The sequence below is a fragment of the Grampus griseus genome (assembly GCF_964374135.1).
Source record: "Grampus griseus genome assembly, chromosome: 15".
Lineage (NCBI taxonomy): Eukaryota > Metazoa > Chordata > Mammalia > Artiodactyla > Delphinidae > Grampus > Grampus griseus.
The window spans coordinates 72,347,203-72,363,186 of record NC_139009.1 but is presented as its reverse complement, the minus strand read 5'-3'; positions in this window follow the sequence as shown (position 1 = coordinate 72,363,186).

Here is a 15,984-nt window from a genome sequence, read left to right as displayed (position 1 = left end):
TATTTTCTCTTTCTCTTAAGAAAATTATCCAAAAAGAGTCAAATTTAATTGAATTTAAGGGTCAACCTGTATGAAGGAATTAAAGATGAATGGTAGGAAGAATGGCCTAATGTTTTACAGTGGTAATAAAATCAGGGCATTGTGAGTTTATCATATGCCACAAAATCACCAAATTATAGAATCAAATTCATTATCTAAACCACAAAGAAATTTGTGTTGTTTATAGGGATAATCATACAGCTGTGGCTAAAACATGCAAAGGGGGAAGAGACCTTCAAGTAAATTTTAAGAAAGTACAGGCTTAATTATCTGAAAGATATATTTAATTTGTCAACATTTACTTTATTGAAAACTGTTTGTAATCTTTCTTTTAAATGCAATGTCTGTCATGGATACAGCTGAAGAAAAAATAAGGTTATAATGGAATTTGGATCCAAAGATGTCATTAGGAAGTGAGGCTTCATCAAAGATAAAGCAAGCTGCAAAGACCAGAGAAATGAGCTTTGAGAAGATGTATGTGGAAGAAGAAAAATGTATATTAGATAAATAATCAAACTGAACATCAAATGTATTTGGGAGCAAAGTTAGAAATTTGTTTTGGATATACAGCAAGGATCAGGGACCAAGGACATAAAAATCTAATGAAAGTATGTCAGGAAATTTTGGACAATGTGAGGGGAAAAGGTTAATGTCTTGATCAATTGCTTTAAGGCTGTATAGTGGATGCGGATTAACTTTTCTGTTGAGGTTAGCAATGGAGAAACAAGAAGTCTGCCACTTGTTTCTGCCACAGCAACAATAACTTGGCAGCCATCCATGGACAAAAGTATCTTTGTGGAAACTTTGGGAAATAGGAGATTGGGAAATCCTGATGGAACCCAAGTGGTGGAGGGCAGTTTTGCAAGGGCAGGCTCACCAACTGTGGTACTAGGACCTATAAATCAATAAGGTAGTAGTGGACTTGAATAGCACTATAGACTAAATAAACCTAACAGACATATATAAAACATTCCATAAGTGTGAACAAATTTGAAAAGATTGAAATCATTTCAAGTATTATTTCTGACCATAATGGTATCAAACTATAAATTAATAAAAAAGGAAAATTAGAAAATTCACAAATAAGTTGAAATTTAGCAGCACATTTCTGAGCTACCCATGGGGCAAAGAAGTTAAAAAGAAAATTAAGAAGTATCTTGAAACAATTGAAAATGGAAACAGAACATACCAAAAATTAAGGAATACACCAAAAATGAGTTCTAAAAGGGAACTCTATTGGTATAAATACATACTAAAAGAAAAAATAAAGATATTTAAATAAACTACCTAATTTAAAATTCCTAAAACTAGAAGAAGAAACTATGCTCAAAGTTAGCAGAAGGAAGGAAATACAGATTAGAGCAGAAATAAATAAAATAGAGACTAGAAAGACATTATAAAATATTTTAAAAATTAAGTGTTGCTATTTTGAAAAGATAAACACAATTGAGAAACTTTTAGCTAGAGTAATCCACAATAAATGAGAGAAGACTAAAATAATTAGTGAAAGTGGAGACAATACATCTGATACCACAGAAATACAAAGAATCATAAAATAATTCTATGAACAATATACATCAATAGATTGGTTAACCTAGAAGAAATGGATAAACTTCTAAAAACATACAATCTAACAAGACTGAAGCATAAAGAAATAGAAAATCTGAACAGACCAATTAAGAGTAAAGGATATTGAATCAGTGTTCAAAAATCTCCCAACAATGAAAAATCTGGGCCCAGATGGCGTCAAGGATGAATTCTACCATCCATTTAAAGAACTAATGACAATCTTTCTCAACATCTTCTAAAATATTGAAGAAGGGAAAACAATTCCAAACTTATTTTATGAGGACATTATTACTCTCTTACCAAAATCAGATAAGGGCACTACAAGAAAAAAAAAAAAAATACATATATATATATATATATACACCAATATCTCTTATAAATAAAGATTCAAAATTTTTTAACAAAATATTAGTAAAACAAATTTAACAGCACATTGAAAGAATCATACAACAGGATCAAGTGGGATTTATCCCTGAGATGGAAAGCTGTTTCAACACATGCAAATCAAAAAATATAATACACTATTCTAGCAGAAAAAAGGATAGAAATCTATGATCATCTCAATAGATGCAGAAAAAGCATTTGACAAAATTTAACATCCTTTCATGATTTAACAGCATCTTTAAAAATTAGGTATAAAAGGAATGTACCTTAACATAATAAAACCTGTGAGTTATTTGTAGTGAGATGGATGGACTTAAGAGTCTGTCATAGAGAGTGAAATAAGTCAGAAAGAGAAAAACAAATACTGTATGTTAACACATATATATGGAATCTTAAAAAAAAAGGTTCTGAAGAACCTAGGGGTAAGACAGGAATAAAGATGCAGACATAGAAAATGGACTTGAGGACACGGAGTAGGGAAAGGGTAAACTGGGAAAAAGTGAGAAAGTGGCATTAACATATATATACTACCAAATGTACAATAGATAGCTAGTGGGAAGCAGCCACATAACACAGGGAGATCAGCTCCGTGCTTTGCGACCACCTCAAGGGGTGGGATAGGGAGAGTGGGAGGGAGACGCAAGAGGCAGGGGAAATGGGGATATACATATATATGTACAGCTGATTCACTTTGTTATACAGCAGAAACTAACACAACAATGTAAAACAATTATACTCCAATCAAGATGTTAAAAAAAAAAATACACAACAAGCCATAGATAACATCAACTTAACAGTGAACACTGGAAAGTTTTTTCTTAGATCAGAACAAGACAGGATGCCCACTCTGGCTACTTCTATTCAACAGAGTGAATATTTTGGCCAGAAAAGAAAATAAAAGTCATCAAAATCAGAAAGGAGGAAGTAAAACTGCTTCTATTTGCAGATTACATGTATTATATATTAAGATATGCAAATTCTTTATTAAAAATATAAGAACAAATAAACGAATTTTGTAAATTTGCAGAAAACAAAAACAATATACAAAAATCAGTTGTATGTCTGTAGATTAGCAAAGAACTACCTGAAAAGGAAATTAATAAAACAATGCTCATATATAAAAGCATTAAAAAGAATATAATACTTCAAAATAAATTTAACAAAGGAAGTGAAAGATCTGTCAACAGAAAACCAAAAGACAGCGATGAAAAAAATAGAAGACAAATAAATAAAAATATTCTCATATTCAATGATTGAAACAACATTGCTAAAATATCCATACCACCTAAGGCCATCTACAGATTCATTGCAATCTTTATCAAAATTCCAAAGGGATTTTAAAAAAAATAATTAGAAAAAACAATCTTAAGATTCATATGGAATTATAAATAGTCAAAATAATCTTGAAGAAGAAGAACAATGTTGAAGGATCACATATCCTGATTTTAAATTGTAATACAAAATATAGTGATTGAAGCATTATGGTACTGACATAATAATAGACACATAGACCACTAGAACAGAATAGAGAGCCCAGAAATAAAACCACATATATACAATCAAATAATCTATAACAAGGGTGTCAAGGATACATAATGAGGAAAGGACAGTCCGTTCAATAAATTGTGTTGGAAAAATTGGACATCATATTCAAAAGAAGGATATTGGAACCCTATCTTACCCTTACAAAAATTTAATTCAAAATGTACTGAAGACTTAAACATAAGACCTGAAATTATAAAACTTCTAAAAGAAAACATAGAGAAAAGCTGCTTGATATTGATCTTGGCAATTATTTTTTTAGATAAGACACTAAAAGTTCAGGCAATAAAAGCAAAAATAAGCAAGTGAAATTATATCAAAGTAAAAAGTTCCTGCACAGCAAAGAAAACCATCAAAAAGTGAAAAGACAAATTATGGAATGGAAGAAAATATTCAAAAACCATATATCTGATAAGGGAGTATTATCCAAAATATATAGCAAACAACTAAACAGCAATAATAATAACAATAGTAATAGTAAAAAATTGAAAAATAAAACAAAGCAAATAATCAAATGGGTAAAGTACTGAATTTTTTCCAAAAAAGACAAATTGCCAACAGGTATGTGATATTGTACTCAACATCATTTGTCATCAGAGTCAAGCAAATCAAAACCCCAGTGAAATATTGATGTATATTATCAAAAAGACAACAGATAACAAGTGTTGGTAAGAGTATGGAGAAAAGGCAACCCTTTTGGTAGGAATGTAAATTGGTATAGTCATTATGGAAAACAAAATGGCAGCTCTTCAAAATATTAAAAATACAAACTGCCATATAATCCAGCAGTCACACTTCTTAGCATATATTCAGAGGAAATGAAATCAGGATCTTGAAGTGATATCTGCATTCCCATGTTCATTGAAACATTATTCACAATAACAAAGATCTGAAAAAAACAACCTAAGTGTTCCCTGACAAAATAAAATAATAAAAACCATATGATCTTCTCAATAAATGCAGAAAAAGCATTTGACAAAATTCAACATAAATTTATGATAAAACTCTCAAGAAAGTGGGCCTAGAGGGAACATACCTCAACATAAAAAAATACATATATTACCGGGCTTCCCTGTGGCACAGTAGTTGAGAGTCTGCCTGCCGATGCAGGGGACACGGGTTCGTGCCCCGGTCTGGGAGAATCCCACATGCCATGGAGCAGCTGGGCCCATGAGCCATGGTCTCTGGGCCTGCACATCCAGAGCCTGTGCTCTGCAACCGGAGAGCCCAGAACAGTGAGAGGCCCGCATACTGCAAAAAAAATCATATATTGCAAACCTATAGCTAACATCATACTCAATGGTGAAAAGCTGAAAGCATTTCCTCTCAAATTGGGAGCAAGATAAGGATGTCCACTCTCACCACTTTTATTCTACATAGTTTTAGAAGTCTTAGCCACAGCTATCAGAGAAGAAAATGAAGTAAAAGGAATCCAAATCAGAAAAGAAGTAAAACTGTCATTGTCTGTAGATGACATAATATTATACATAGAAAATCCTAAAGATACTACCAGAAAACTACTAGAGCTAATCAATGAATTTGGTAAATTTGAAGGATACAAAATTAATACACAGAAATCTCTTGCATTCCTACACACTAACAATGAAATATCACAAAGAGAGATTAAGGAAATTATCCAATTTACCATCACATCAAAAATAATAAAATACATAGGAATAAACCTACCTAAGGAGGGAAAAGACCTGTACTCAGAAAACTGTAAGATACTCATGAAACAAATCAATGATGACACAAACAGATGGAGAGATATACCATGTATTGGAGTGGAAGAATCAATATTGTGAAAATGACTATATTATCCAAAGCAATCTACAGATTCAGTGCAATCCCTATCAAATTACCAATGGCATTTTTCACAGAATTAGAGCTAAAAATTTTACATTTTGTATGGAAAAACAAAAGACACTGAATAGTGAAAACAATCTTGAGAAAGAAGAACAGAGCTGGAGGAATCAGGTGCCCTGACTTCAGACTATACTACAAAGTTACAGTAATCAAAACAGTATGGTACTGACACAAAAACAGAAATATAGATCAATGGAACAGTATAGCAAGTCCAGAGATAAACCCATGTGCCTATGGCCACCTAATCTATAACAAAGGAGGCAAGAATATACAATGAAGAAAAGATTGTCTTTTCAATAAATGCTGTTGGAAAAACTGGACAGCTACATGTAAAGAAAATGAAATTAGAACACTCCCTAACACCATACACAAAAATGATTAAAGACCTAAATGTAAGGTTGGATACTACAAGACTCAGAGGAAAACGTAGGCGGAATACTCTTTGACATAAATCACAGCAAGATCTTTTGTGAACAACTGCCTAGAGTAGTGAAAATAAAAACAAAGGGGACCTTATTAAACTTAAAAGCTTTTGCAAGGCAAAGGAAACCATAAACAAGATGAAAAGACAGCCCTCAGAATGGAATAAAATACTTGCAAATGAAGCAACTGACAAGGCACTAATTTCCAAAATATACAAGCAGCTCATGGAGCTCAATATCAAGAAAACAAACAACCCAATCAAAAAAATGGGCAGAATACCTAAAAAGACATTTCTCTACAGAAGAGATATAGATGGTCAACAAACACATGAAAAGCTGCTCAACATCACTAATTATTAGAGAAATGCAAATCAAAACTACAATGAGGTATCACCTCACACAGGTCAGAATGACCATCATCAAAAAAATCTACAAACAATAAATGCTGGAGAGGGTGTGGAGAAAAGGGGACCCTTCTACACTACTGGTGGAAATGTAAATTGGTACAGCCACTATGGAGAACCGTATGGAGTTTCCTTAAAATCCTAAAAATAGAACTACCATGTGACCCAGCAATTCCACTTCTAGGCATATATCCAGAGAAAACCAGAATTCAGAAGGTTGCATGCACCCCAATGTTCATTTCAGCACTATTTACAATAGCCAGGACATGGAAGCAACCTAAATGTCCATCAATGGAAGAATGTATAAAGAAAATGTGGTACATATATACAATGGAATATTACTCAGCAATAAAAAGGAACAAAATAGTGCCATTTGCAGAGACATGGAAGGACCTAGAGATTGTCATATAGAGTGAAGTAAGTCAGAAAGAGAAAAACAAATATTGTATAATATCGCTTATATGTGGAATCTAGAAAAATGGTACAGGTGAACTTATTTGCAAAGCAGAAAAAGAGTCACACATGTAGAGAACAAAATTATGGCTACCAAAGGGGAAAGAAGTGGGTGGGATGAATTGGGAGATTAGGATTGATTTTTATACACTACTATCTATAAAATAGATAACTAATGAGAATGTATTGTATAGCATAGGGAACTCTACTCAGTGCTCTGTGTTAACCTAAATGGGAAGGAATTCTAAAAAAGAATGGATATATGTATATGTGTAACTGATTCACTTTGCTGTACACCTGAAACTAACACAGCATTTTAAATCAACTATACTCCAATAAAAATTTTAAAAAGTAAAATAAAAATTAAAATAAAATCATTGAATTGAGCTCCCCAAACTATAACATATTAGTAAAATGGAACTAAATTTGCTAGAACTGTCAACAGTAAGGGGGAATACCTTGACAAAGTGAAAGACAGTAATGTCTAAGTAAGGAGTCAAAATGAATATTTATAGGACTTGAGGTCTGACTCAAATGTAGGTCTTCCAGGGAGAGGAACTGCTGGGGACTAGACAAAAGTTTTGATGTAATAGTTTAAGATTGATAGACATAGAAAGCTGAGGCTGTTGAAGTTAGTCTTGGAAATTAAACAGTTGCTTCTTAAGGGGGCTGTTTTCCAAGGAGATTGCTATATCAGATAATTGATCTGCATGGGATTCCTGATGCAAACAGTAAGGTTATTTATTGGTTAATAGGTTAGTCCTTCCCAGGAAAAGTTTCCCTGGACCAAATAACTAAGTCATGTTGACTCAGATCATCTTAATTCATGGTACGGATAGCTAGGTTACGTTAAAACAGGTGGTCACAGTTCAGAAGTTTAATAGACCATGGTGAAAAGTAGGTCAGTCAGATTTTAAGGTCTGATTTCCTTTGATTTATTTTTCTAATGTGTACATTTGTTCTTCAAGTGAGGTCATGCTTTAGTCATATTCCACTATAAGTGTCTGTTCAAGATTATGATGTCATCATTTTATTAATGTCTGCATACTATTCCATTGAGCATGCCAGAGTTCAAATGTCACACTATTTTAGGATACTTATAATATTAACATTTGTTAAACTTTTTCTCTATTATAAAATAACTTCTATGAACATGTCAATAGAGCACTTTTTAGGAGTATTCTCTTTTTTGTTCTAACTATATTAAAATTATATTAGATTTAATATTTCAATTTTTTATCAGTTTCAGTGGGGAAAATAATATAATTTGACAGCAGTATATGCATCTAATAATTAGGCACTGATTTAAGTTCCATATTTTCCCGGAGACAATCGAAATGTTGTGACAGGACTTCCATATGCTTCAACTAGAAAAGCAATCACATTAGACAGTATTGCCATCAACAATGTCCTTATTCAAGTAGCACCGACACTAAGAAAGCATATCAACAAGAGAAGCATAACAACACACTTTTCTTTTAGGATTTCACTGCAAAATGTGTATACAAATTCCCATCAAAAAACACTTAGCTAAGATTATGTTCTTATACGCTTATTCCAGAAGTCTAGAGTGACTCCTCAATTAAGGAATACCTATTTATAAGGCTTATTATAAAGATTCTATAGCAAAAATAAGTATAACCTTGATGCTTCACATCAAAACCAAAGTTATTGTATATTAATCTTGCAATAACATTATTTTAAACACCCCGTAAAGATTAATTGATCAAGTTATTCAGACTTTGGAAGATTCCTGAGCCAATGCATGATGGAGTGGATAGAGTGTAGATTCCTGAGGGTAAGACTAGTGAGGAAGGAAATGCGAACAGTTGTGATAAATAGAAACTGTGCCAAAAAGAAAACAAGTTATTTAATGTATGGAACACAGGCGGAACAAAGAACTCAGGAAAACTGTTCCTATATTGATCAGGGAAGTAGCAGGAATTCTGGCCTCATTGGTGAGGGGGAGAGTTAATTGAATAACTCTATTTATGGCAACTATTATTTTCCATTAGCAAGTATGTAAAAGACCAGCTGGTAAGATATTTGTCATGATTTGACAGATTTGGTTCTTCAAGGCAAATTCTCTACAATGGGAAGGGAAAGGCCTGAGTGAAAATGGACAAAAGGTAAACTAGGAATAAAATGTTGTAAGCACACACATACAGCTCTAAATTCTTTAAGAATATACTGCCCTCCCTAAAAACACACTTATTTATTTTGAACCTATGAATGATTCATAATTATATTTGGAAATAATAATTCATATCCCATGTATTCCTCTCCCTTGTTTGGAGATTTTAGTAGCAGAAGCTTATGGATATAACACGTTGCTTGGTGATCTCAAACTTACACATTTAATCTCTTGTTGCCAGGGCATCTTCTGCACACAGCTCAAAAGCGAGACATTAAACCAACGTATTTCTATTTCTGTTTCAAGGCTTTCTTGGCTTTATAATGATCTCAAACCCTCTACCTTTTTAGAGAATTTTACATATATTCACATAATCTTTTAGCTCTGTATATAATGTGAAAATAAAAGAACCCTAAGGCATCGAGTTATAAATATAAAAAATTTGTCCTAGTAAACTACTCCTAACCACAGTGACAATTAAGATTACCTATTAAACTTGTAATACAATAAAATTATAGTAGAATCTTGCCAGTCACTTGTTGGCATTCCATTTAAAGGTGAACTGGGTTGGGTATTTATATGGCATATAAAAGGTCATTTTCCTTAAATATGCTTTTCTTTCTTTCAAAATTGCCATAAAATAATTTTAATACAATATACTCAACTAGAGCATGTACTCTTAAAGGCAATTCTATGAGATGACCATCTCAGAGCAATTAAAGGCCTTACTCTATATGATACAGTAAGGAACAGTGTTAAGCTTTGCTCCTGGGTATTTTATCCATAATACCAGGGCCTGTGTCAAAAATGTGAATGTTTTTGATTAACAGAATTCCTTTCCTTCAAGATATTGTACTTACTGTTTCTTCTCTTAAAACCAAAACACTTAATAACAGCAGTTTTAGTTATTTTTAGACCCTGTGTTTAAAATGTTTCCTTTATTTTAATGGAAAGTTTCTGTACTTTGTTAACAAAGCTGACAGAAAAATCTGGGTTACAACTAAGCAGATAGAAATAGCTTAGGATACACAAGAATAAGTCAAAATAGGATAGAAATAACAAACCTAGAAGCAAGATATTTTTTAAGAAATATAAGAAAACATCACACAAAAAAGAAAAAGGCTCCACTTAAATCAGCTTATATAAATTTACTTTTCCTTTCTTGGACTGAATATTGGACTATTCACCATGAACTATCCCTTCTGAGCTAGGTAAGCTAAAGTTATATTTGATAACGATCAACTAGAGACTAAGATATTTATTCAAAAGATTGATCTTAACTAAGTAAGAAGATACTTCATGTAGGAGGAGAGCCTAAATAAAGATTTAGAATCTCGTTAATCTTAGAACAAAAGGAATGGGTCTTGATAAATTAAAAATCCAGGAGCTCATACAGCTCAATATGAAAAGAAAAACAAAAAACAAAAAAAGAAACAAAACCCAATCAAAAAATGGGCAGAAGACCTAAATAAACATTTCTACAATGAAACTGAATCACTTTGCTGTACACTTGTAACTAACACAATGTTATTTATAAAGTATATTTCAATAACATTTTTTTTAAGTTCCAAAGCATAGTTCTAGTGGAATCTCTTTGAAGGTGAAATAATCAACCTTGGGTAGATATTTATGCATGTCTTAAAGGTGTAACAGAATGGCCATGTTGTGGAGAATGCCACTGTGAAAGTGTTGCCTTTACTATCACCCTTATAGCAAAGACTCTATCAGTCTTAGTCATCCACAGCCACTTTCACAGAGTCTGAAAGAAAATAATACATAATTTTTCATGGAACATTCTAACTTTCTTCCTCCATCATGTTATAATTTTCAGTAAAGAATGAAAGACATGGTATTTAAATGTAAGAAGAAAAATGTAAATTTATAATTTATAGTTTAGTATTCTTCTTATAAGATTATTTTTTCTTCTTTCATTTAAAGTTTTAGATCACATCCTTCCTGCCCAACCCTTTCTGGAATGAAGAGGCTTTCCTTATTTATAAACTCTGATATCTACTTTGTCTTTTGAAATACGATTTTTTATGTCACATGATAATTGTCTTTCTTGAGAGTTCCTGGCAATTTCACTGTGCATTTGACAGATTCAAATTTCCTGCACAGTCAGACCACATACATGGGAGATGATCGTTTATTCAAAGACCTATTAGATGATCCTATCTATATATAACATTATAGAATATTATATATATATGTGTATACACATATATATGTGTATATACACACACACACACATATATATATATATATATATATATATATAAATTTTACTCCATTGAGTTTGATCATTAAAAGGTAAGCAGCTACCATGGCACTAGACTTTCTCCTGAATATCCTGATCACCTGGGCTTTGAGCATCCTTTTGTAAGGTTGTTATCTGAGGTTATAAGGACCTTAGAAAAATTCAGTTGGTGCCAGTTTTTAGACTGCATCAAGGACATAAGTTTGGGGTTGTTTTCTTTTAATATGTGATATGTGTGTAATATTTCCTCCGGCTTTGATGAATAGCTGACTTATAAACTCTTCCGGTAATTGTTGTGCCAAAATCAATAGTCACTACTACCTGCATAGTTTTGCTTTTCTCTGAAGAGCAGCAATCCTTAGCAAACTGTAATCAAATGCCCTAAATCATACTCTTAGATCAGAGTAAAGAAACCATTCCGTGCTATATATTTCTCCTGTGTTCATTTCTTGCAGATGACTTTCACTGTGTTCTCTGTCCTGCAGAATTGGCCAGGTGAAAATCCTGGAATCAGGTTCTCTTGTGGAGGCCAATCCCCATGCCATCTTTGACCAGGACAAATGCTTGCCCTCTAGATGCTGCTAGGCTGATCTCTACACCTTTTCCTCAGCACCTTTACTTGTACCCTGGTCTGACATACCTGCCCCTCACCTCTCAATAATTCAAATATGTTCTGTCCTCAAGTTCCAAACCAAGTTGAGTTTTGAAGACATTCACCCTACTGTAGCTAATAAGTAATCCCAAAATTTTTATGGTTTAATAATTAAAAAAAAAAATTGTATTTCATTCACTCAAAGTCCCCTGCAGACCTAGTGACTCTTCAAAGCCATTGTCCTCCATATGATGATTCAGTAATCCAGGCTGCTTGATATCTTGACTTAATATTTTAAGACAAGACTTTCTCCACTTTTGTTGTAGAAGAAAAGAGGTGGCTAGAGAATTGGGGTGAGTATTAAATGCTTGAAACCTAACATAGTCCACATTATCTCTGCTAATAGCTTGTTGACCAGAACTAGGTGTATAAGCTCCACTCCTAACTCCACACCCCATGTGTCTGGAAGCTGAAGAGAAAGGATATCTGTAAGTATAGCCTTACCATAAAAATATACTAATAGACAAGATTTAAATGATGTAAAAGGAAAAGTTTACAAACACATACACAGTACACATTCCTTTGAAGTCCCTGTGAAACTAATATTTAAGCAAATTATATATAAGGCCCATTTAAAAATCAAAATAAATAGCTATAAAGAATAAAGTAGGAATAATTACCTAATTATAGTGCAAATAACATTACAATTAATAGCAAAAATAGAGAACACTAGAGCTAAACCATAGATACTTACTTAAGAGAGTCCCATAATAAGCAAATTAAAGTTATCTATAATAATACCAATAACAATAATACCAATTAAATTTAATATTTTATAGACCTTACTGCTTGGCAGACTTTATTTACATTTATTACTTCATTGATCCTAAAGACTTCTCTATGAGATAGTTATTATTATCAGTCCTACTTTACAGAAGTGTAAACTGAGGTACAGAAAAGTAACATGACAAAGATCATAGAGACAATAAGAGGAGGAGCAAAGACAGGATTTGCATTGCCACTTAGATAATAATGATACTATCAAAACGTACATGGCATGACTTTCAGGAATGCTCAGAAGAAATAATTTAGCTTGTTAAAACAAGATATTTTAACAGTGAACCAAAATATGCCTGGAGATGGAGAAGAAATCAGTAAAGGATATATGAACTCATTTTAAAAAAGAAGGGAAAAGTAGAACTGGCAAACAAAGCTTAGAATTATTTCCATAAATAGATAAATGTCTAGCCAATCCAATCAAAAATGTTTTAAAAATCACCAGGGTTTCCCCGGTGGCGCAGTGGTTGAAAGTCCGCCTGCCGATGCAGGGGACACGGGTTCATGCCCCGGTCCGGGAAGATCCCACATGCCGGGAGCTGCTAGGCCCGTGAGCCATGGCCACTGAGCCTGTGCGTCCAGAGCCTGTGCTCCACAACAGGAGAGGCCACAACAGTGAGAGGCCCGTATACCGCAAAAAAAAAAAAAAAAAAAAACACCAAAAAACTCCTCAAAATTATATTAAGGATGAAAATTCTACAGAGATACCAAAGAAATTTAGAGAAGAAAAGATGCAAATTATATTCTCAAGAATATAGAATTAAAAGTAAAATTCTCAGTGACATGAATGATTTACTTAATTACAAACGACTTATGTTGAACACAAAAGATATTGTGAATGTAAATACATAATTAACCTTTCAAAAATTAAAATTTCACTAAAAAACTATCCTCTGAATTAATTCTAGGACCAGATGATTTTAATACCTACGTCTATTGAGAAATATTGAAATTCAAATTTACTGAAATTTATCAATAAGGGAGTTGCACTAAACCAAAAACAAAATGAAATCAACATAGCCAAATTTGATAAAAATAGAAGAAATAAACTACTTATGTGTGTAGGGCAACCTGGGTGTCTTGGAAGCACCTCTGCCTATAGAACAAATTTGTCATGGATAAGACACCTTCTTTGTAACATTTTTGTACCTAGGAGTGGCAGAAGAGATCTTCAAAGACACCCCCCCAAAAAAAAGCCTATTTGAGGGGCTGGGAGTCTAAGCTACAGGCAGATACAAAGAGCTGAAATGATTAGAGAACATGTAGCCCTATAATCTTTTCTGTCATGTAGATTTGAGTTTGCAAAGAGGTGCAGTTGAATCTGTGGCTTTCACATTTGATCTGTACACTTTTCTTAGTATTTTCTGGCTAGTGTTCCTCTGTGGTCCATGGAAGAAGAAAATTATCTTTTTTCCCCCCAATACAGGTATATAGGAGTCTCACAGTAAAAACAAAACAAAACAAAAAATAGACTCATAACCAAAAATTATCAAGAATACACAAAATGCTGAGAGAGAGAGAAGAAAAAACAATCAGTAGGAGGTTTGGATATTCAAAGTGAGATAAAGAATTTAGAGGAGATGTCTTTGGAATACTTAACTAGCTAAATGCTTAATTAGATAAAATACTTAACTAGATAAATTAGATAAATGAATAAAACATAAGAGGCTGTCAAAATGAACAGGCAAATTTGATACAGAGTGACACCTATACAAATGAAATTTTTAATTGTGAAAAATCAAACCTTAGTGGAATTATGAAAAATAGATTATATAGAGCTTAAGAGATAAATTGTGAATGATTGATATACAACACAGGAAAATAAAATATGGATAAAAAGTAAAGAGTTATAGATGATAGGATGGAAAAATAAGTCTGTGTATATGTATGTAAGCCTGTGTGTCAGTCTATATGTAAATCCAGAAGGAAAAAATAAAAAGAATGGATAACAACCACATTTTGATGAAATAATAACTAGAAACTTCCTGGAACACTTGAAAAGTGTGAGTCCTTATATCCAGTGAGAATGTAACTGAGTAGAACCCAATGTGGCCTTCCCAGGACAGGCCCCTTCCCCATGTCCTCTGCTGTAGCTCCTCTCTGAAGTACCTAGATAATAGTACCTGATGCATATTTCCTGAGTTTTTTCAGATGCTAAAACCACAACAAAATGGAAGAAATGAACTACTTGATGATCATGAGCATGCAAGTCCCAGGCCTTCTTGCTCCTAAGGATTGATCACCAACAAGAAGTCAGAGAATTGTGCATGAGCTGATCATATACCCTGGGTTGCCCCTCCCTCACCTTGCCTTTAAAAATGCTTTGCTGAAACCCTTTGGAGAGTTTAGGTTTTTAAGCATGAGCCACCCACCCATTCTCCTTCCTTGGCCCTTGCAACAAACCTTTCTTTGCTCCAAACTCTGACGTTTCAGTTTGCTTGGCTTCACTGTGCATCAGGCACATGAAATTACATTCAGTCATAAGAACGATATATCCTAATCGGGTTAAATAAAACAAATTCAAATCTAGATATATGTTTATAAATCTATTGAACACAGAAACCAAAAATAATATCATTAACAGTCAGAGATAGAAACTAGATGACCTACTCTTATTTTCTATTGTAGAGGAAAATCAAATTAGACTGAAGAAGACTTCTTAACAGCATCAACTGAAACCAGAAGAGAGGGAAATAAAATTAAGGAAAAAAATTAAGGAAGGGGAGTAAAAAGAGAAGTTCCACAAGTGCCTGATTTTCCGTAATTATGCTTTAGAATTGCAGCCGTCAAACAATGGATTCTGTGGAACTGAGGAGGACCAGGTATATTTTGCTGCGAACTTACATACACTAAGGAAATTGGGAAATGATGCTACATTTGTGCTCTTATGTTCTGAAGTTATGAAACTGTTTAGAATGAGGGCTTTATCATGAGCCTGCAAGGTAATGAACTAGACAGGAAAATTTCTTTAGAATGCATAAATAATCATATACTGATTCTATCATTAATTAAAATTTTGATCTTTTGCTCATCAGGGGCTTTTTGTTTTAATTTCCATTAAAAAAATTGTGTTAAAATATTTATCTTGATTACTGTGTGCTTTGGCACCCCTTAAATTTTACACTCAAGAGACATGTCTCTGTCACCTCACCCTAGTTCTGGCCCTGTATATCATATGGTGATTGTTGACTGAAAAAAATGCCCAACCTAAAATTTGAGAATTACGTATTATTTGGCACACTAAACTGAAGATTTAAGCCCAGGACACAGCCTTTCAATTACCTCGGACAGACTACTCTGAAGAGGTAAGGCAGGAGCAAGAATATATAGAAGTTTTTGAAACAAAGACCAGGTAGTCAGAACATCAAAAGATTACTGTTAAGTAAAGAAAACCAAATATCTCAAGTTAAGGAATTTAGTGCTTTTCTACGCACAGAAAGATGCAAAATCAGGGCTCATTGAAATCATTCCTTTGATATGTACCT